We start from the raw sequence: 23,902 nt of genomic DNA on the forward strand, positions 1-23,902 counted from the left end.
CTGGCACAGACCAGCCACAGGTGTTTAATTGCAGTGTGGAGCTACCCTAAGGCCATGTGTACACTAGCAAGGTTACAACAGCGCTGCTGTAAGATCACTCATGTAGCAGCTCTATGCTGGGGGCGGGAGAGAGTTCTCCTGCTGACATCATAAAACCACCTCCATGAGCAGCGGTAACTATGTCAAAGAGGTGCAAGTGGCCTGGGGCGGGGGAGCGAAAAGGCGTGAGCAGTGGGCAGAGGAGGTGAAGAAGCACAAGTGACAGGCGGGGGAGGGACTGGGGAAGGGGCAAAGAGGTCTGAGGAGCAGGCGGAGAAGGAGATGAAGCACGAGTGGTGGGCGTGGGGACTGGGGGAAGGGGCAAAGAGGCGCATGAGCAGTCGGTTGGCCAGCTGGCAGGTGGGGGAAGGGAGTTGAGAGGGGCTGGGGGTGGAGCATGGGTGGGGTTTCTGGGGGAGGAGGCTGAGTGGGGGCAGGCCTAGGGGTGGGGCCACAGTCTGGGCGCACACAGCCTCCCCAGATGGAGGAGTCATGCACTGCTCATTGAAAATGTAGCATTGAGAACTGTTCAGTTTAGTGGTTTAGCTTCCCAAGCAGGAAGTCTGGGGGGGAGGTTTCAAACACCTTGGGCCCTGACTGAGCAGCCAGGCAGGCCAGCTTTCCTTTACGTGGGGCAATCAGAATAGGCTTTTGGAAAGAAAGAGCAGTATTCCATTCCAAGTAGGCCACCTTGGTGTCACAGGGTGATTAGCCCCTTTAGCATGAAGCAGGGTCCAGTGCACCTGTGACTGATTAGCTGCTTAAGTTGGACTTAAGGGAAGGCACCTCGACCACATTAGGGAGACTGGAAGAGTCTGAGAGCAGTCAGTCACAGGAGAGTGCAAAGAAAGGGGCTGGGCACAGCATGGCACGGCACAGAGCACCAGCGGAAAGGAGCAGAACAGAGCAGGTGAGAACTACCTGGGAGAGTCAGGGCAGTTGCAGAGAGTGGGAAGCTCTGCAGGCCTTCCCTGGGGCACAGCAAGGAATTGGTTGAGAGACTAGAGAGGGACTAGACTGCTCATTCCTGAACCAGAGCTGGGAGGCTGAGAGGCTATGTCTACACTGCACCTGGGGGTGAGTCTCTAAGCCCAGGTAGACAGACTTGTGCTAGTGGGGCTCAAACTAGTGCGCTAAAAATAGAGTAGATGTTGCAGCTTGGGCTGTACCTCAGGCTCTCAAGCCTGCCCAATCCCCTGGTCTGAGCTTGGATGGGTAGCCTGAGTTGCTGCCGGAACCATGATCTCCACATTGCTATTTTAGTGTGTTAGCTACAGCCAAGCTAGGCATGGGTCTGCCTACCTAGGCTGGGAGGCTAACTCCCAGCTGCAGTATAAACATATCTGACAGAGCTCAGTCACTGGACTGTGTTTTGGGCTGAAGGGTCATGATGCTGGTCACTTTCAAGTGAGTGGCCAGGAGAGTGGGGCCCTGGACCAAAGGCAGAAAGTCACTGGGAACTGAGTGCTGGTGGTTTCCATTCCCCTTTCAGGTGGATGAGCTGGAAGTGAGGTCCCCAGAGAGAACTGCTGTATCTCTAAAAAGCAACAGAGAGTCCTGTGGCACCTTTAAGACTAACAGATGTATTGGAGCATTAGCTTTCGTGGGTGAATACCCACTTCATCAGACGCATGGTGCCACAGGATTCTCTGTTGCTTTTTACAGATCCAGACTAACACGGCTACCCCCCTGATGCTGTATCTCTGTTTTACAGCGGAACTGGGGACACTTGCTTTACCTTGAGGGTTCTATGGACTTTTATGTGTACATGACTAAACCAGGCCCAGAGGTGGGACTTTGAATTGGACAATGAGAGAAACTGTATTATTTTCATGGCTGGACTGAGGGGAAACTGAGGCAGATGCATCTATCATACAGTGGTCTGATGCAGGAGATTACCCCAGGCCAGGTTGCCTTACTACATATTGTGGAGAACATGGGCACCTCGATCAGCCCCTGGCCAGAGGGGTGTAGTACAGCAGGAGTGTGCTCGAGGAGGGGCTGCCCTATCACTCATGGACACATCTCTCATAAGCATGTAGGGTCACTGACTCCTTAAATGAAATATTGAGTCTTAAAATGGAGGGCCTGTATGTTAATGTAATCACAGGACAGGGAGCTCTGTGTCTCTCCACAATGTGGGCTGGGCCTAACTCTCTAGTTTATCCTACTGAAGAAAATCCTGGTCATTTAAAGGAAAAACTCACTCAAAAAAAAAAAAAAAAAAAAAAAAAGTCGCTTGATATGTTTAATTATAGTCTTACATGACAGGGTGTGTTTGAAAATGAGGCCTTTGTGGTGATCCATGTTTATTCTCAGTGGCTTCAACATCAAATTTGTTCAGCGTATAACTCAAAGCAAGCTTTTACTCATGCTCGTACAGTGAGTTCTATTTTCATATTTGAAAATAAAGCTGTTTGCTTTCCATTCTGTGCCTCCTGTGATCAGTGTCCTTGGAGCTCTGCGGCACTTCAGAAATGATTTCTGCAGCAGGTTTTTATAGAGTCTGTGCCATTTCTGTAGCACTGGTATATGAGCCTGCAGAATCTAAGTGAATCCTACTCCCTTTGTGTGTCAGAATAAAAGCACTTTACATTACACAGAACACTAGACACTAGCTTCTCATTCTTCACAGCAGCCCTGAGAAGTCCATAGTATTATCACCCCTGTGTTGCAGAAGGGGAAGCTGAGGTAGAGATGTTAAGTAACTCTACCAAGGCAGAGCCAGTGCTGTACAGTTAGTGGCAGAGCCAAAATTGGAACTCCAGAGTTTGGTTCTCTGTCCTAGGCTGAGATCACTAGACAATGCTCCTTGACTGTGGAGTAGTAGCAGAGGTGCCCCTTGATCTCAGCTGCAGCTGTGAGGCTACAGTATTCCAAACTGGTCCTGCAGCTGTACTTTGCACTGGGAAATGGGCAGTTCATTCTGCCTATTGTGGCAGATGCACTGGTCCCACATGTGCCCTAAACGCTACTACTTAAGTCACATTTCTCAAATGTGGTCACCAGGGACTTTTCTTGAGGCCACAGCCTCCTGGGCTGTGATTGAGGGGGTAAAGTAGCACCTTGCTGTTGGTTGCTGGGGCCACCAGCAGGGGTTGGGCCCTGCCTCCCTCTGGAGACACCTGGGCACAACGCTGGAGGAGCAGGCAGCCTGTGATTTCCCCACCTTCCCGGGGCAGTGGTGCTCAAGCTTTGGGCTTCAGCCCTGGGATGGCAGGCTCTGGCCATGGGGCTTCAGGTTCTATCCCCAAGCTCCAGCTGCACAGCAGCAGGTCCCAGACTCCAGCTACGTGGCTTCAGGCTCCATCCCTAGGCCCCGTCCCCTGGCCAAGGGGCTTCAGGCTCCAGCCCCCTGCTGCTTCCCTGGCCCCCACCCATCCATTCCCATTGTCCCTGGCCCCTGCTGCCTTCCCCAACCCCACAGCCGGGGCTTACTCAGCCCTGGCAAGCCTAGGGACAAATTAAGTCTGCTGTGAAAAGTGATACTTGTATGTTTAATATCACTTTTCACAACAGACTTACTAGCTAGCAATAAATACATTACAATGATTTGGACGTGCGTATGTGCATATTTATTTAATTTTCCTAAAGCTAATTAAGTATTTTAGGAAAAAGTGAGAGCAGCCACCAGCAAGAGTTGGTCGCCGCACTCTGAGCCCACCAAAAAATGTGTCCTGAGAACCCCTGACTTGGATACAGGCAGGAATACCCCATGGAGCAGGGATCTGTGGTTCAGAGAGCATTGTGCCCCTGAGTATCCTTTTTACCGTACCATGTAGCAGGTCCATATGGATTCTACTGTAGGTGGGGCCTTCTACTGTGACAGTAGATGGGTAAAGATTAGGTTCAAAGGTGCAACTTGAGTACAGGAGAAACCTTAACTTTGGAAGCTTTCTAACTTTTGAGTTCTTAATTTCCCAACCTTCATGTTGTCCTAATCCTTATGCTAATGTGTATATTACTTAGTCATCAGTGCCTTAACTAAGAAAAAGCGCACACAGCGTGGGTTTTAGTTTTCAGTGACATTTTGTTAGCACATACTAACTTTATCTACAGTGGCTTAAATTCTTGTCCTGCTTAATATAATGTGGTTGTAGCTGTGTCGATCCCAAAAGAAGTTGGTCCCATAAGATATTCTCACCCACCATGTCTCTCTAATATCATTGGTATCAGGTGCTGTGCATATAAAAATGACATTGATGACTTGGTGTTAGTTCTCTGCTCAGGTACTATGTTCTCAAGGTGGTAGAAAGCGCTATTATTTTAGACTGCCTTGCCAAAGAAAGGAAAAATTACTAAGAGAAGACTGGTTACATGAAGGCTTCCAGCTGAGCTACATAGAACTCAAAGGGAGGGGTCAGGGAAAAGGTGGCTTTCTGCCCAATTTTGGTGATCACTTTTGCCCCAAGTATAAATCTGAGCAGCCTTATGTGTAGGGCCCTACCAAATTCATGATCCATTTTGGTCAATTTCACGGTCATAAGATTTTTTAAATCGTAAATTTCATGATTTCAGCTATTATAATTTGAAATTTCAGGGTGTTGTAAATTTGGGGGTCCTGACCCATAAAGGAATTGTGTGTGGTGGGGGGGGGGTTGTGGTATGGTTACCCTTACTTCTGCACTGCTGGCTGGGCAGCTGCTGGCTGGGAGCTCAGCTCTGAAGGCAGAGCCACCGCCAGCAGCAGTGCAGAAGTAAGGATGGCATGGTATGGTATTGCCACCCTTACTTCCGCGCTGCTGCTGGCGGGGCTCAGCCTTCTGAGCTGGGTGCCTGGCTAACAACCACAGCTCTTCAACTACCCAGATCTAAAGGCAGTGCAGAAGTAAGGGTGGCAATACCGTCACCCTCCTCCCTCCTAAAATAACCTTGTGTGTGTGTGTGTCTCTCTCTCTCTCTCTCTCTCTCACACACACACACACACACACACACACAAAACTACCTTTTGGATCAGGCCACACAATTTGAGAAACACTGGTCTCTCCTGTGAAATCTGTATAGTATAGGGTAAAAGCACCCAAAAGACCAGATTTCACGGGGGGAGACCAGATTTCAGGGTCCGTGACGTGTTTTTCATGGCCACGAATTTGGTAGAGCCCTACTTATAGGGCTATATCCTATGCAATCTGCAATACACCCAGAGTGTTTTCTGCTGCTTCAAAAATGTTAGAGTGCAAGGCACTTCAGCAGCTTTCCCACAACATGTTCCTGGAATGCTGCTTATCCTGGATGGGGAGCAATAGGTGCAGAGTTATGTGGCATAGAGCCAACATAGCTATAACTTCCCCTATACAATGCTGATGGAGTGGCATAAATAGGATGGATCAGAGCCAAGGACCTGGCTCAGTAAACAGTACGCTAGATAAGTGAAAATTGTAGCCATTTTCATTTTGACTGGATTTACTTCCAGTTTTAATCAGAGAGCTACCTATTTTTATGCCAGTCATTTATTATAGCCACATAAAACAGAGTACATTTATGAATCTGATACTTTCCAAAAATCTGATTCTAATCTCACTTACAGTAGTTTAACACCAGTGTGATGCTGCTGACTTCAAGGGTGTTACTCCAAATTTACAACAGGGAAACTGAGAATCAAGCTCCAAATTTCTAATCCCATTCTGTTGTATCAAAGAACTGCAAGCTTGCAATTGATGTTTAATACATGTGATATCTATTTTTTTTTTACTAGCCGATTTTTAGAAAGAGAACCCCTTGGATGTTAAACTTTAATAAGTTCTTTATGGTACCATTCTTTAAATACCATGACATGCTTCCACTGATTTCCCCGCCCCCCCCCCCCCCCCCCCCCCACTGAAAAAAAATTCCATTTTGGGGACTTGCATCATCTAGTAAGCATTATAACTGCTATTTATAGTAGAAGAATAGCTGTGTGTGTGTGTGTGTGTGAGAGAGTTAGAATAATCAGAGGAATTTTTTTAACACTGGAGAAAAACCTCAGCAATGAAGATTAAAAAATTGCCCATTTCTGTGAAGAAACATGATCTATGGTTGCTGATCCACTCCCTGCCCCCCATGCCATTGAAATGACTTTGACAGATACAAGAGATTATACCTGTGTAAAACTTAACCAGTTCTAAAAATACCTGTAAATAAAATAATGCTAATATTCCTTTCCCTTCTCACAGATTTTTGAGTCATGCCTATCCTGATGCACAGGAAAATGAAGTGAGTTTGATAACTGGAGCAAGTGGGCATGTGGGGAACAAGACCAATGCAAAACTTCTTAAATCATATGGCTCCTCTCTTTTATCACTGGGCTTTCTATGTCTCATGTGGGACTTTGTGTATCATGTAAAGATGCCTTTCCTTACTCGAAACTCTGATACATTCTCTATTCTTCCTTCCTTTTCAGATCTCCTCTCTTCCTTGTTTCTTCTCTCTAGTTCTTTCTTTTCCTTTTTGCTATTCCCAACTCTACTCCCTCACTCCCCTTGTTCCAAGCTTTCTCTTCCCAGAGAGGGGTCACTTCCAGTAAAGTAGTGAAGGGTAAATTAAGTTTACCTATTTCTTATTTGGGGATGATGGAGTTTAGGTTAATTTACTCACTTCTTTTTGTTTTTACCACTTTATGACTTGTCATTTCCATGGGTGATTATGCAGGACGAATTATCCTGGTAGCAGAGGCAACTGAACATACCTTCAACATGTATAGAGTGTAGCAGTAGCCATGTTGGTCCCAGGATATTAGAGAGACAAGGTGGATGAGGTAATATCTCTTATTGGACCATCTTCTGTTGTTGAGAGAGACAGCTCTGTGCGGCTTGAAAGCTTCTTTCTCTCACCAACAGAACTTGGTCCAATAAAAGATATTACCTCACTCACCATACCTTCAACAAGCAGTAGTGGGGGAAAAAAAGTAAATTAGAGCTTAATTAAATTGTTATTGAAAGCACAGATGCAATGTCCTAATGGCTTTGATTATTGGCATCATGATTCAGCACATGTCTCTATTAAGGAATTTAAGAGAAAAAATTCCCACTAGTATTATCACTGGTTCAATTGCACCAGTAAGGCTCTAGTGTAGACTTCCAGCATTTTTGATGACCTTGGCAATTAGTTTATTCTTAGTTGTAGTTGTACTAAACACAACAGCTTTCCCAAAAAAAGTTGTATACTGTATTGGTGACACATGCTATAATAAGAAAAATAGACACAAAGGGATGAAATGATGCACTGTCTCCAGGGCTGCAAAATATTCTAGACGCTCTGAAAATGGCTAATACTAACAAAGCAGGATGGCTTACATATGGGGGAAAATGGACTTGTTAGTTGAAAGTTTCATTTTAAATAGGGTTACCATACGTCCGGTTCCGGGCCCTTCCCCTCCCGCAGCGGCTCTGCTCCTCCCCTGACTCTTTGGCTCTGTTTAAGAGCCGAGCTGCCCAAACGCTATGGGCTTCAGGTAGCCCCCTTGCCTCCGGACCCCAGCCGCCGGTCGGGCACTTCCCCTCCCGGGCTCCGGCGGCGCAGGGTCCAGAGGCATGGGGGCTGCCCGAAGCCGGTAGCGCTCGGGCAGCTCGGCTCTTAAACAGAGACGAAGAGTCAGGGGAGGAGCAGAGTCTCCGGCCGTGGCGGCTCTGCTCCTCCCCGACTCTTCGGCTCTGTTTAAGAGCCGAGCGCTACGGGCTTTGGGCAGCCCCATGCCTCCGGACCCTGCGCCGCCGGAGCCCGGGAGGGGAAGTGCCCGGCCGGGGGCGCAGGGTCCGGAGGCATAGGGGCTGCCCGAAGCCCAAGCGCTACCGACTTCATGGTTTGCCAGGCAGCCTCCAGACCCTGCGCCCCCGGCTGGGCGCTTTCCCTCCTGGGTTCCAGCTGTGCTGGGGAAGCGCCGGCCAGAGGCACAGGGTCTGGGGGCTGCCCGGCAAACCGTGAAGCCGGTAGCGCTCGGGCAGCCCTTTTCGCGTGGCTGGGAGTGGGAGGGAGGAGGGGCAGAGTTAGGGCGGGGTTGGGGCGGGGAAGGGGCGGAGTTGGGGCAGGGCTGGGGGTGGGAAAAGGGCAGGGCCAGGGCCCCGTGGAGGGTCCTCTTTTTTAATTTGTTAAATATGGTAACCCTATTTTAAATAACTTAAATGGTTAATATTTATTGGATAACAGTCACTTGGTCATACATAGGCTTGGAAGAATTAGACTTTTATCTGTAAATGTAAATCATACACACAAATGAGAAAATATTTCTATCAATAAATGAAATTTATAGATCGGCAAAGTAAGAAAAACACTACTTGAAAACTTATTAGTTTGATTTTTTTAAGGATATTTACTTTGTATATTTTGATATAATATTGACAACTTGAGTTCTAATGGTTATAAAGTTTTAACTTTTTGAATCTCAGTGTCTACTGCCATTAAATAATATTTCCTGAGTTCCCAATATATTCCTGCAACTGTGAATATTAAAATAGAGAAAAATCAAAAAGCAATTGAGTATTTAAATCAATAAAATGCTTAAAAATACACATCAGTATCTCAATTCAGTAAAGAGTGACTTGTTACATACAAATGAACACAATAGTGTTACTGCAAGCAACTCAAGCTATATCTTCATTGCAAAAATAAATAAAACTGTTTTATATTGATATAGCTGTCTTGAATAAGCATGGAGACCTGAGCTTTGCTTACTACAGATTCATTAGTGGGACCAATAATAGAGCTGTACGTGTTGGGAATTATGGGTCTGAAAATGCTTACGTCTAAAAGACCTCAGAGGGAACAGAAGTATGTACTTTGCCTGTTCTGAAAAGCCAGGCTAAGGTCATTCTTTGTTTTTATATTGTGAAATTGATCATTGTTACAGACCCAGTGCTCTGTTTTTATCTGTGCACACTTTTGTTTGCTGCTGTTGTGTGCAATAAAGAAGAAATTGCAGTGCAATATTCCTCTGTGTCTGCTGATGAAAGCTGGGTAAACATAAAGTGTTGCCCTAGCACAGGGGTGGGCAAACTATGGCCCATGGGTCACATCCGGCCCCCAGGACCGTCCTGCCCGGCGCCCAAGCTCCTCACCCAGGCCCCTCCCCTGCTGTTCCCCCTCCTCCTTGCCTGCAACCTCAGCTTGCTCGCTCCGGCGCAATGCTCTGGGCAGCGGGGCTGTGAGCTCCTGGGGCAGTGCAGCTGCAGAGCCTGGCCTGAAGGGGTGGTTGGATGGGGCAGGGGTCCCAGGGGGGCTGTCAGGAATGAGAGGAGGGGTTGGACGGAGTAGCGGGGGTCCAGGGGCAGTCAGGGGACAGGGAGTGAGGGTGTGTGGATAGGGCAGGGGTCCCAGAGGGGCCATCAGGGAACGGGGGGGTTGGATGGGGCAGGAGTCCCGGGAGGGCCGGCAGATAGGAAGTGGGGGCTGGGCCACGACCCTCTCCCCTAACTGGCCCTCCATACAATTTACGAAACCCAATGTGGCCCTTAGGCCAAAAAGTTTGCCCACCCATGCCCTAGCACAATGAGTTGGGCAACTATATCAAAATTCAGGGGGGGGAGGGTGTGGAAGTTGGGAACTATTAAGCATTATTTTTATGGAAAAAGTCTCTGTAGATTTCCAATAGTAGGTCAAGAAGCTACTTTTCCAAGGTGTTTACTGTGCTTCATCTCATTGTCAGCTCTTTCTCTCTCTGTGGGCTGGTCTACATTAGGGGAGGGGATCGATCTAAGATACGCAACTTCAGCTACGCTATTCGCGTAGCTGAAGTCCAAGTATCTTAGAACAAATTACCTGGGGTCCACACGGCATGGGATCGACAGCCGCAGCTCCCCTGTCGACTGCGCTACCGCCGCTCACTTTGGTGGAGTTCCAGAGTCGACGGTGAGCGCGTTCAGGGATCGATATATCACGTCTTAACGAGACACGATATATCGATCCCAGATAAATCGATTGCTACCCGCCGATAAGGCGGGTAGTGAAGACGTACCCTGTGTGAGAGAAACAAAGGGATCCAACTCTTCCTAATATTGAATTTGTTAAAATTTTAAAACCCACAGAAACTATGTAGATTACATCATATACCAAAAGCTTATGCCCTAGATAAATCAAGAAACGGCCAGAGTTTGGTACCAATATAATACAAACCTATTGTCACAGACATCTTGGGCCAGATTCCCTACTGCTTTGCACATTGTGTAGTCACTTACACCTGTGTAAAGTGCTACCAAATTATAAGTCTCTACTCTCACAGTAGAGTCAGTGATGACCAGGAAGAAAGCTGCCCTGAAGGGTCATTTGAGCATTTTTCCTTTCACAGTGGAATCCTCAGGATGCATAAAGGCAATGTAGCTGGTTCCATGCCTCCCAGGGTCGGGGCAAGGAAGTGGTGCAGTATATCATATAATACTATGAAGTATTTTGGGATATCGTTTGTATGAAAGATGCATAAAATTAAAGTAGTATTGGTTTTGGTCAGCTTGAGAGAGAGAAGAATGACCAATTGGAAGTTGAACAAGTGGGACCTTTTAAAATTCATTTTTTGTAGTGTATAAATAGTTTCAGAAATAATAATTGTGCTATAAGTTGACTCATTCACAGTATGAACAAGGGAATATCCACTATTTTTCAAAACTGCTAGAATATTGGTTTGACTTCTATCTTTGAATGGCAAAAATAAAATAATGTATTGACTTTCTTCTCACAAATGCTATTATTTTAAATTAATAGAAGTAATTTACATGTACCTGGCATAGTTCTTATTGTAATATATGTCCTGCAGGTATTAAACTTTTGATACTGGACATTTAAAAAAATATATCTACTGTGCATGTCCAGTAACTCTACTTTTTCATGCTTTTTTTGGGTAAAGCTACAAAAAATTCAGTTCTTTTGAATGTTTACAGTGATCTTAAACAGCAAATAAAGGAAACAAAATTCTATTGTTTTTGATGCATTCATACTTTTTAAATTATTAAATCTGATCTTGTTAATATCAGTTGTTTATGTATGTTAGAACTGGTTGGGGAACAGTTTTCCTATCTTTTGTAAGAGTTTGAACATTTTTATCCTCCTGAATTAGGACAAAAATCTCAAATGTTCACAAACCAACACATTTTAAAGGAAAGTCTGGCTATGAGATTCGAATACCATCCTTCAACCCTGGACTGCCACAAGTCGGCACCTTGTCTACAGTATATATGCTGCATTTATTTAGTCATTCTTTTAGAATTTCTCTCTCCCCCACTCTCTTCTTGTGTTTTTTTTTTTTTTTTCAGTCTCCACTTAGTAAAATGCAAAGCTGGTGATATTAGAACTGGGCTCAAATTGTTAGATGCTTAATGTTCAGATTTAGGCAAAGCATGTTTACCAATCGCTGGAGTTTATAGACTAACTTTTTAAAGTCTGAGTTGGAGTAAGAGGAAGATTCCATGTTGAGACCCAGAATGCTTACAGCCGCACCACAGTTACTTGAAAAACCACATTGGCTCAATAATCACTTGGGTAAAGGTTGGTGTAATGAGTTAGACAAAAGCAAAATAATTCATTGAGTCATACAAGTGTAAACTGATGCAATTAATTGCTAGCTTAACTGTGATCTAAATCATTTTTGTCAGGTGGGTGGTTGTGGCAGGCACACTGTAAAAGGCCCTGAGATTATACAAATTGATTGGCCCACCTTTTCTGGCAGTGGAACTTCTGCAGCACATAAGGAGTTGTAAAGGTGACTGAACTCAGTGTGTAAATTAAAGTTCTCCCAACGTACTTCCACCATTCAGTTTAACAGTTGCCTAACACTGTCCTGCAGATAATAAATGGGAGTGTCTGCACCAGCTCAACCACCTGGATTTGTATCAAGCTACTTGGGAACACTGGTCATCGGAAAGCCTTTAAAAATGCATAATAGAATGATAAACCAGACCTCTTTGAGGGTGGCAGTTTTGGGAGGAATAATACCTATGCTGCCATCTGAATTCACTGAGGTGTATGTACCAGTTTTCCACAAGGGGGACCAGCAGGACAGATTTTAGTCTCTGTAACTAGCCCACTAAACGTGATGCTGCTCTTGCACAGCCCTGCACGGACTGAATGCATGAGAAATCTTCACAATGAAGAACAGTTTCTGGGTGACCCTTGATGTTTGGACACTTTATGCATAACATACTCCATCCTTCTATGGAAAGTCGCCTACCAGCCACTCAGTACTGCACTTGATGTAGCATAAGCCAACACCAGCAATGCCACTCACAATACATATCCTCCTAGGTGTCTAATTTTAAAGACAGAAGTGTGCACTAGTTGCACTTTGCCAGCCAAGAACTGAATGGGGTCCAATCAGTAGATTTAATGCGTATTGTTTCTTTTATACGCCATTGATCATTTTAGCAGTACAAAGGTTACTTCCTATTTCTTTGAATGTATCCTGTCAGATGAGCAGTCATTGTTATCCAGTTATTGTTACAGCTTTGACAGCGTAGTGCCAAACAAAGCAATGTGCCATGTCAAATTCAGCCCTGCTTTAAGTTGATGCAACTCTACTGAAATAAGTGGAGAAGTGCCTGCATGCACCAGGACTGCCTTTGGCCCATAGAGTTGTATAGTAAAAAATAAATGTTACCTCAAAGCTATAAAGGCTGACATCCAGTCGCTGTACGTGGAAACCCTGAAGCGTAAACCAGACCAAGGTAAAGCCTTTGAGTTGACCAGCAAGTAGGATGCCAGCAACCACTTCCTCGCTGCGGGCGGCTTCACCTGTTTCGCCGACTGGTGGTCCATCCACCACGGGAACCGAGACAAGCGTTGCAGGAAGTGCGGCTACTCCAACGAGACCCTGCCCCACATCCTGTGCAGCTGCAAACCCCACTCCAGAGCCTGGCAGCTGTGCCACAACGCCATCCAGAACCGCCTGGTGAAAGCCATCACACCATGCCTGGGGGAGATCTCTGTGAACTGCACCATCCCTGGTACCGACAGCCAGCTACGACCTAGGGTGACCAGATGAAAGACATGAAATATCGGGACACGGGGGTCACCGGTGGGGCAAAAAAAAAAAAAAGAAAGAGTCGCTGGAGCATAGGAATCATTGGTGGGGGCTGAGCACCCACCGGCAGCTCCCCGCCCGGCACCAGCTCACCTCCACCTCCCCTGAGCGGGCTGCCGCGTCTTGTCCCCCCTCCCTCCCAGCGCTTCCCGCTATATAGCTGATTCGCGCAAGCCTGGGAGGGAGTGGGGAGGAGGAGGAATGCGTGTGCTTGGGGAAGAGGCGGGGGCAGGGTGGGGATTTGGGGAGGGATCCAATGGGGCGGGGCCGGGGCTGAGTTGGGGGCAGGGGGGGCACGAGCCCCCTCCATCTGTGAGCCGGAGTACAAAATATGGAGACAATTCCCGTCCTGACGGAACAAGTAAATATCGGGACAGTCCCGATAAAATCGGGAGGTCTGGTCACCCTAGCTACAACCTGACATGGTCATCACCAACAAGGCCCAGAAAAAGATCATCCTCATCGACGTCACGGTCTCCTTTGAGAACAGGACCCCAGCATTTTGCGAAGCCCGAGCTTGTAAGCTGGAAAAGTACACCCCCTTGGCTGACACCCTGAGAGCAAAGGGCTACGAGGTGCAGATGGACGCCCTGATTGTCGGAGCCCTGGTCGCCTGGGACCCCTGCAACGGGCGTGTGCTGCGGATTTGCGAGATCAGCCGACGCTACGCACAGCTCATGAGGCTCCTCATGGTCTCAGACACCATCCGATGGTCCAGGGACATCTACATCGAGCACATCACCGGCCACCGACAGTACCAGGAGGCGTGAGCCAGAGTGACATTGTTCTCCCACTACAAGAAAGGGACCAAGTGACCTTCTCCGTTGGATCATATGAACTGGAACCATAAACTCCCTGAACATTAAATCTCACCAAATGAGGGTCAATCCATCCTCCTCATCATATCCATTCATTATACTCCACACCCGAACATAGCCACTCTATGAACTTCATACCGTCATATCTCAATGCCTGTACTTTGACCCATCAACCTTTTACCCCCAATCGGGGATATTACAGATTATGTATTCCTTATGCCACCTGATCTTAAACCAAACTTGCACCCTTGATAATCTGTACGTTATTCCCTGATAACCAGAAACTTCTATGCTCAAACTCTGTTCACTTTTTTTCTTTTTAACATCATCTTAATAAATTTTTTAATAGACATTTATTTGGCACACAGCCCACGCTGAGAGTCCTTCAGCTACTTTCATGAAGTGTCTGCTTTAGCTGAAACTGCTTCTTGTAGTAAAAGGTGTATATTTATTAGGCCTGATTTATGATTGCACTTGTTTTCTCATTCATAGGGATTGTAACAAGAAATATCTAATTTAGATGGTATCCATTTTGGAAGATGATCAACTACCTCAAACGAGACAGGCATACCTATACAATGGAAGCCACACAAAAGGATAGTTTTCTGGGCCCTTTTCTTAAGCCCCTGAGTCAGCTTCTGCATCAGTACTTTCCATATCCCCTCAAACACCATTGTTCAATATGTACAAGTGGTAATGGAAAAAAGAGAGTTCTTCTCCCTTCTCATTGAACTGTGGCTTCAGACTGGAAGTTACTCAGTAGCCGGACTACAAGCCTGCTGCTTTTTTCCCCATGTTGCTTGCTTGGTGAGGAACCCTGTTAACAGCAATAGCAGGTCTAACAGGATTGGTTTCTACAATATCCTTAATGAGACTCCAATCCTGGAACTGGACCCATATGGATGGAACCCCATGGAAATAATGGAATGGAGCTCTTTTGCAGGACAAGGGGCTAAGTTCGGATATATTTGTTGGGTGACTATCTTTGAGGAATCGTTCAGTGTGACTGGGGATCCAAAACTGATCTCCACATTGTTTCCAACATATTAATCTGGGGAAAGGTTTGCAAAATATTATTTCAGGTAACTTTATTTAACACACATTCACATTAATGATGTGCCAATTCTAGTCCATATGTTGGATCAGTAGGTAATGTGAGAATGTGGTGATATCTTCTATCTGTTCTTGACGTATACTATGTTGTGTCAAAGCAATCTGCAGTTTTTATTCTGTAAAATACTATAAATACTATATACTGTATATACTAGAGCAAAACACCACAAAGGAGGGACATGTATATCCCAAAACATCAACTTTGGCTATGGGAACCTCAGATTCTTACCCCGCAAAATGTACTAACAGGATTTGGCTCTGGCTATACTAAGGACACTTTATAACAATTTCCAACTGTTGCTGACTCTAGTTCAATTGCAACAGAGTTAGAGATGTTGGGAGCACTAGTGTGCTCTAACCCCATTCAAAGCAGGGCTGTCACATCTGCAACCATTTTAAGCATGATTAGACCTATCTACATTAGGATTTCCAACATTGCTAGCACTGAAGATTAGGGTGACCAGATAGCAACTGTGGGGAAAAAAAAGGTGAGGGAGTAGAGGGTAATAGGCGCCTATATAAGAAAAAGTCCCAAAAAACAGGACTATCCCTATAAAAACAGGACATCTGGTCACCCTAAGTGGTATTAACTGTAGAAAGTTTAAAAAGAAATTCCTAATGCAGACAAAGACTTAATATTCCTGATCACTGACAAACTACAATTAGGAGCTACCTTTTGATTGGGTGTAGCTTTTTCCCAGCATGCCCTTCTGTTGTTTAGGTTTTAAATGTGAGAAAGACAGAGTTCTAAGCTGGCTATTTTGTAGTTGACTTCTGCAGGCTGTCATTTTCTCCCTTCAAGCTGCTAATCATTTTAGCTCTTGTTGTGTTTTCTCTTTCTGTCAATCCCAAGGAGATGGGTGCTTCATTGCAGGTATTTTTACTACAGAAAATAAATAATGACCTCTTGGGTTTTAACTAATCCTTTTCTTCTCCTTTGGCTGATTATTTGAGATTGTTTGTTTGCAGTTGTCCTTTTAAAAGTATCCACCAATTCTACGGAACACAGTTCATTTGTCGATGGTTTAAAACTGGTATCTCTGGGAATTTAAAGTCCCTTTGTAGATGTTCTCTATTCTTAATAATGCCTTTACTCAACACGGCTTTTTATGCATAGTTTGTTAAATACCCTGTATTTTTATGTGGCGGGAACTAGGTTATACTTTTTTTTTTTTTTTTAAGGATATACCATTTTCTTGATGATTTGAGACCAACTATCAGCTCTAACTTTTTTGGTAAGCAAAGGAGCACAGTCCACTTTTTGTTGGAGAGGAAATCTAATTTCTCTCAGTAGTGTCCTTTCTCTGTTGTCCTTGGCTTCAATATAGAAATTTAGTGCTGGAAGGGCCCTTGAGAGGTCATCTAGTCAAGCACCCTGTATGGAGATAAGGCCAAGTATACCTAGACCACGTGTTTTTAAATCCCTCCAGTGACAAGGTTTCCCCAGCCTTCCTTGGAAGCCAATTCCAGTACTTAACTAATCTTTTATAGTTAGAAAAAATTCCTAATATATTATCTAAATCTCCCTTGCTGCAAATTAACCCAATTTATTCTTGTTCTACCTTCAGTGGACAAATAAGAGCACTTGGACACTGTCCTCTTTATAACTGTTATCAAGTCTCCCCTCCCCCCCCCCCCCCCCCCCCCCAGTTGTCTTTTCTCAAGACTAGATATGCCCGGTTTTAAACCTTTGTCATAGGCCAGGTTTTCTAAACTTTTTATTGTTTTTTGTCAGTCTCTTCTGGACTCCCTCCAATTTCTCACATCTTTCCTAAAGTGTGGTGCCCCAGAACTGGATATAGTACTCCAGCTGAGGCCACACCACAGCTGAGTAGAGCAGGATGATTACCTCCCATGTCTTCAGACTTGTCTATACTGGCACTTTACAGTGCTGCAATATCTCGCTCAGGGTTGTCTGTTACAGCTGTCCCCCTGCTGTATTCCTTTTTCCCCTCTCCTTTCTGTTTGTCCTGTGTGGCCGCCCCTCCCGGCCATTGTGCTAACTAAAGTCACAGCCCTATTCCTAGGAATGGCTTGTACAGACTAACTGGAGCCATTGCTCTGCCTAGGGAGGGGGCTTCTTGCTTCTTTGTTTGGTTCCTTTGTTCAGACCCGGGCTCGGTGTGGGGGGGCGCTGCCCAGAAATGCAAGACCTGAAGTGGCCAACTAATTAAGCATATGAGTCATACCTGTGGCTCAGAACATGCCCAGGCATGCCTATGCTTACCTGCAGCCTTTCCTTGCCTTCTCTCCTCCCCTGTATCAAGAGGAGCCAATCAAAAGTACTGGTGGGAAACTGCCTGAGTTTGCCTTTAAAGCCGGACATTTTCTGAGCAGACCTCGGAGAAGGTCCTTGCTTTGCCACCTGGTTTGATCCGCTAGGGGTCTTTGGGGGGCCCTCTCCTCGCTCTCGTTTGTTTTTGAGTGTACCCCCATTTTGAACTCCCCTCCCACGAACAACAAAATTTGTGCCTGGAGATCTCCTGATTATTGTAAGTGAATCGAGTCCTCTCTCCATCCTCTGATGCTACTGCCGTTCCTGTCTCTGTGCATGCTGCTGTCCTGGGGATTGGTAAGAACTCCCTCTTGCAAACTCCCCCTGTCCTAGCTGCTGGACTTGTTTCCCCAGCAAACAGACCCAAGCTAACTCCTTGGTCTGTATCTGTAATCTGTTTCTTGCTCCGCAGCGCCTTTGCTGCTGGAAATAAGCCTTTGCTGCTGCTAGGCTGTGCCTTCCTGGACTGTATCCTGGGTTGCTGGCTTGCAGCCACCCCACTGCTGCAGCCACCACTAGTTAACACCCCCCTCCCCCCACCGGGGCTGTACCCTGGGCACACACCACTCTGCCCTCCGGAACTGCCCCCCCTCCCGATCAAAGAAGTGGCATAGTGTAAGGTGCACCTATTAGAATCAGGTTCTTAGTCTAGATAAGTTGTAATTTTATTTTACATAGCTGTGGTTAAGTTAGGTTTAAAGAATTGTTTGTATTGTGGCTCTGTAAGTTAGGTTTAAAAAAAATTGTTGCATTGTGTTTGGTTACTTGCTAATTTGTGTAGTCTTGGTTAAGTTAGATCATAGATAAGATTTTACTGTGTTCTGTATAATTGTGGTTAAGTCTGTCTTCCCGCTGCCCTAAAACCCCACCCCCCGAGCTTGCCCATGTCTCCCCCGAGCTCCCCAGTCACTCATTGCAGTCTCTCTGCTGTTTAAACTTGCAGCCTGTCTGCTCTCTGTGTCTCCCTGAGTTTAAATCTCCCTCCGCAGCGCCTCTGCCTTTGGTCTCTGCTCCATCACGTGCTCCTCTTCCCCCATCCCCCAACCTCACTCCTCTACCACTGCCTTTCTCTCTCTCTCTCTCTCTCTCTCTCTTTCTTTTAATCCCTTCCCCCACATGCTCACCCTGCTCCTGCTGCTGCCAAACCTCAATTGTATTACTGAAGTCTAGCATAAAACCCCATTGGTTACCCTTTTTCTCTCTAACACACCTCACATTTTACATTTACACCACTGACACATATTTTTACCTAGAGTTGTTGGTTATTTAACACATTTTACCCATAACTGTTAGTTGGTTATATGCTGCTGTGACACACCCTTTACATAGGAACTGTTAGCTACCTGTTACATTTATACTTCAGTGTTAATTGGTTACCAACTGGACCCCACTGTATTGTACCCCACTATTGAACCCCCCTATCCTATTTACTAAAAGAAACCCATCCTCAATTGTCTACCTTAACAAACCCTATACCCCTCACTATTGAATTTTCCCTGTTTTTGCATGTTCTTAATAAAGTTTATTTTGCACCCCTCCAGTGCAGTAGTTGTCCCCCAAGATCCCCTATCTGCTGGCAGGGTCAGGGGTGTGGAAAAAACACCTCCCTGAGCACTGCAAGTTTCAGCGCCATAACGTGCCAGTGTAGACAGTGCACCAGCGCTGGAAGTCACTGTCCCAGCGCTGGTGGCTATGCCCCTCATGGAGATGGATTTTTTTTTTTAAGAACACTGGGAGAGCTCTCTCCCAGCACTGTGTCGCGACTACACAAGCCACGTTAAAACGCTGCCGCGGCAGCACTTTAACATTGTCAGTGAAAATGTGCCCTTATATACAACACTCTTGTCAAAACACCTTTTCTGCAATACTATCACCTAGCCAGTTATTCTCCATTTTGTAGTTGTGCTTTTGATTTCTCCTCCCTCCCCCCCGGATTTCCAGGTGTCCAGTTTTCAACTGGAACACCCGGTCAAAAAGGGACCCGCCCCAGCTCGGTGAAAATAAGTGAGCGAGGATGGGGGAGAGCGAGCGATGGAGGGAGGGGGGATGGAGTGAGCAGGGTGGAGCCTCAGAGAAGGGGTGTCTCAAGGGTGTGTTTGGTTCTGTTCAGTTAGAAAGTTGGCAACTTGCACTTGTTGATTTCAGGCCAGTTATCCAATTTGTCAAGGTTGTTTTGAATTCTAAACCCGTACTTCAAATTGCTGCAAACTTTCTAAACTTGGTGTCATTCTACAGATTTTTATAAACATATTCTCCACTCCATTATCTAAGTCAATAATGACTATATTAAATCGGAGCATACCCTGAACAGACTCCTGCATGGCCCCACTAGATGCATCCCCTCAGCTTGACAGTGAACCATCAATAACTACTGTTTTTCAGTACAGTTCATCAACCAGTTTTGCACCAACCTTATAGCAGTTTTACCTAGACTACATTTTCCTAGTTTCATTATGAGAATGACATGAGGGACTGTCTCAAAAGCCTTAAAATTAAAATTCAAGATATCACATCTACTGCTCCTCTCCCATCCACTAGGCCAGTAACCCTGTTGAAGTAGGAAATTAGGTTGTTTTGTGCATGATTTGTTCTTGACCAATCCATATTGGCTATTTCTCATAACTCTGTTATCTTTTAGGTACTTACAAATGGACTGATTTAATACCTGGAAAGATACTGGAATAAGCTATCAAAGTTAGGCCTATTGGTCTCTTTGTTTCCCTTTCTAAATGCCTTTCAATGCCTGGCTCTGGCTTCTCTCACCTTGATCACTGTCCACCTCTGGGCAATTCAGTTTCCCTACCAATCACCATGGCCCTCCTTCTCCGTTCCTTTTCCTAACATTTCTTGATTTCCATCTTTAGATTGACTTTCTCTCTTGATACTGGTTTAGGTCTTCAGCTGTGGCCAAAATACATTTGGTGTAGTTATGGGGATGAGAGGAAAAGGTGGGTCTAAGCAACTCGCAGCTCCCAGATTCCAGGCCGACAACTTAGAGCAGCCACAAAGCTGCTTCAAATTATCCCAGCTGCCAAGAGCCCCTAGGGCCATTCCAGAAGTTGAAGGAAGAAAAGAGCACAGTAGTACTCCAGCCAGGCCCCCTCTAGCAGGGGCTGTGAAGTGGCTTGGCCTAGGACACATATGGTGGCTATGCTGGGACAATCTCCAGGGAATTAAATAAATCCAATTTGTCTCACCCTATTTATCATGAACTCCTGCACCACCACTCCCACTCCAATTTTAGAATCAGAGACTTCCCTTTTCCAATCTGCATGGAATACTTTAACTTGGCCTTTCAATCCATCGTTTCCCTCATCCTGCCCTCCTGCACTTCTTCTCTCATCCCTGTCATCTTTAACCACTCTCTCTGCTTTGACTCCTTTACCTCTACTTCAAGAATTCACTTCTAGCTCCTGTTTCCAAAAAATCCATCTTTGGGAATGCTTTTACTCCTTCTTCTTTGACTTTTCTGCTGTGTCCTCTTCTCCAGCAAGACCACCTTCAGCTTTCTATCTTCCATGGCTTCAAAGGAGGCCAGCAGAACATTAGGGCTTCCAGTGACACAATGATCAAAAATGTAGAGCAGTTAGGAAGATATTGCAAGTGAAAGTCAAGACAGTATATATGGCTTTGCAAGGAACAGAAATAAGAGGCTGTAAAAATAATGGAGGGGGAGTTGCATGAAAAGAGGAGATGTGAAATTAAACTAAAAGATGGATGGGCATTAAATGAAGAAATAAAATTTCCTCACACAAATATTTCATGTATATGGTAACTATCAAAGAGCAGCTACAGTAGTATAAGCAGTTTAAAAAGTTGTTATATTTGGAGGAAACAACATCATGGGCTGTATAAAATCATCTCAAAGGGTCTATATTGTACCAGAAAGAAGCTCTTGTACTATTTCTAGCCAGAAAAATTCTGTATATTTTCAGGGCTCTCCACCTTCCAGCATCTGTCAAAGTTACTGTATATATCAGGGCTGATTAGGGACAGAAGGGCAAAAAATGTTCCATTTCTCTCTCTCCCCCTCCCCCCCCCCCCCCCCGCCCGATGCATCCAAATCATGTGGGGTTTATGGCATGTAGACATGCAAGTTTAATAGTTTTGTCATTTTCAAGTTCCAAAAAGCTATTTGTCACTTAGTAATTACTAAGTTATAAATGAAAAATTTTAGTCAAGGCTAGCTCTATATGTCACATTGGTAGAGAGCTCTAACTTCTTGTCTGCATGCCATAGCATAAGAAATGTGTGTGCACCTTCCTTGACTCACAAAATGTGAAGCCAGTACAAAGAACCAAATACATTGCCAACAATGAACTAATAATAATCCTAAACTGCTTGTTAAAAGTTTGGTGAATAATTATTTCCAGGGGCTTGATACAAGTAGCCATTTTTATACCTCTGCTCTGCATGCCCACTTCAGATTTTGTATTTGTCTTCTTAAAAGGAACCCAGTCAGTAGCCTGTTTAATTTCTTTCTGGTCCTAAAAAAGATATTTATAGCTAACTTTTGAGTGGTGCTCTGCTTGAATGGGCTAATTAGTAAAGACCCCGAAAGCTCATTTCCCAATCACCTTCTCATTTACAAGGTTTATGGACTATAGACTTACTAAAATTAGTAAAGTTTGATAGTAAAACTTTTTGTACAGGGCTACTCATCTATTGAATCAGTAACCTAAAGGATTTTGACTTTCAGTGTAATAGTATTGGCTCATAGATCACCAACAAATAATGCTTTGAACAGTCAATAATGTTCTGATGTATTGCAAAGTTGTATTTAGGGAAGCTATAAACAAACATATTTGAGGAGACTGCTGGCAGCAAAGTCTCTATTGAGAATACAATTCATCTGATGATAAACAACCAGCTAGTGAAGTTTACTGTGTTCAGCATAGCACTTGTGGAACTTCTTATAAAAGCCCTAACTAGTTGATGTAATAATGTAGATAGCTCAATTCAAGTGAGTGGTTAAAAATGTAGATGTGACTAGAAACCAATTTTCTTGCTGAAATTACCAAGCCACCAGTGATTTGCTCAGATCAGCAAGTATCTAATACTGTATTTATTAATGAAGATTTAATATTTATAGTATAACACCACCATCTGCCCATTGCCAAAGCATCAGACCTCTGTATAAGAGAATTTTAAAGTGAAAAATCTTGTAAAATGATACTTCCTGAAAACATAAACACAGGGAAAACAAAGGTAAGGGGGAATCCAATTAGAAAGAGAAAGAAAAGGTTTGGAAGGAAAGGTGAGATATTATATATGCTGACAGTGGCTATTCTAAAAACATCTTTGTAATATTAATATTAATAAAGCTTTGTGAATTAAATATTGATATTTTATAAATAAATATAGATAAAGCATAGATCATAGATGGGAGAGAGAAGCTTACAATAGTTTCCATGGTGATTTTTTTTTTATTGTCACAATAGGCTCAAAAGTAAAACTATTAGATAAAATTTGGAAATGTGTTAGCACCATTTTAGCAAGACCAGACAATATTGTATTTCTAGGCCAGGCCATGGAGACACTGAAAATACCATCTCCACTACATGTAATAGCCAGAATTGCTTTTACACCTCTGAACACTGTAGAAGAAATTGCTTTTCTTCCTTTTTGCTTATACATTGAAATTGACTTAGGCTGACGGCATCAGCTTGACTCAGAGGAGCCCCAAGAAAGAACATTGTCTGTTCATGATGGAAAACTGAGGCAGATTGATACCCCTCAACATTCCTGTCTTTGTGTAGTCTATTAACATAGATGGGTGTAATTCTGTAGGGGGCTCAATCCTACAGTAATTATTAGTGTGATTTAAAATGTCTGTATAGCGCAATCCGATCCCAGTTCAGGGCTTTAGACTATCTGAATTCTAACATGCTGTTAGATGTTCTAGACCCTGATAGTTGGAAAAAGGGAGGCCATTTCCCCTGAATGACTGATTTTCTGAAAACAAGGTGATCTTTGCTGTGCTCTTGTTTTCCATTATTACATACACACAGTGATGCAGAGCAGAGTGAAGTTTGGTAAAAGCTTGTATGCCAAGTGTATCAGACACTTTAACTTGACCAAGTGACTGTATGCCCCTTTTGCTGGTGCTACAATGTTCAAGTCAAGTGCCCTGTATGCATTTCAGACTGTCATTTCTAATAGTAATTCAATTTTCCCATTTGTGTACTAATTTACTATGTGGTTGCCTTCCCAAAGAATCTCAAACTACATATTTTCCTATTCCACATCCTTTCTTAATCACAGATGGCATTTACATGGCTTTGCTGATGTCCTACTGAAATACAGTCTGTCTTGCCGGCAGCCAGAAATATTCATGGTCTAGGTCAGGGGTCTCAAACTCAAATGACCATGAGGGCCACATGAGGACTAGTACATTGGCCCGAGGGCCGCATTACTGACACCTTCCCCCACCTGCCGCCCTCGGCCCCACCCCCACTCCACCCCTTCCATGAGGCCCCGCCTCTTCCTACCCCTTCCCTGCCCCCATTCCAACCTCTTCCCCAAAATCCCCACCCCAACTCTGCCCACTCCCTGCCCCCAGGGGGTGCAGGACGGGTGTGGGGTGTGGTGGGGGGTGCAGGAGGGGTGAGGGGTACAGCAAGGGGTCAGGGTGCAGCAGGGGTATCAGGGCAGTGGGTTGGGGTGCAAGAGGAGTGTGGG

The sequence above is a fragment of the Trachemys scripta genome, chromosome 6 (assembly GCF_013100865.1).
Source record: "Trachemys scripta elegans isolate TJP31775 chromosome 6, CAS_Tse_1.0, whole genome shotgun sequence".
Taxonomy (NCBI): domain Eukaryota; kingdom Metazoa; phylum Chordata; order Testudines; family Emydidae; genus Trachemys; species Trachemys scripta.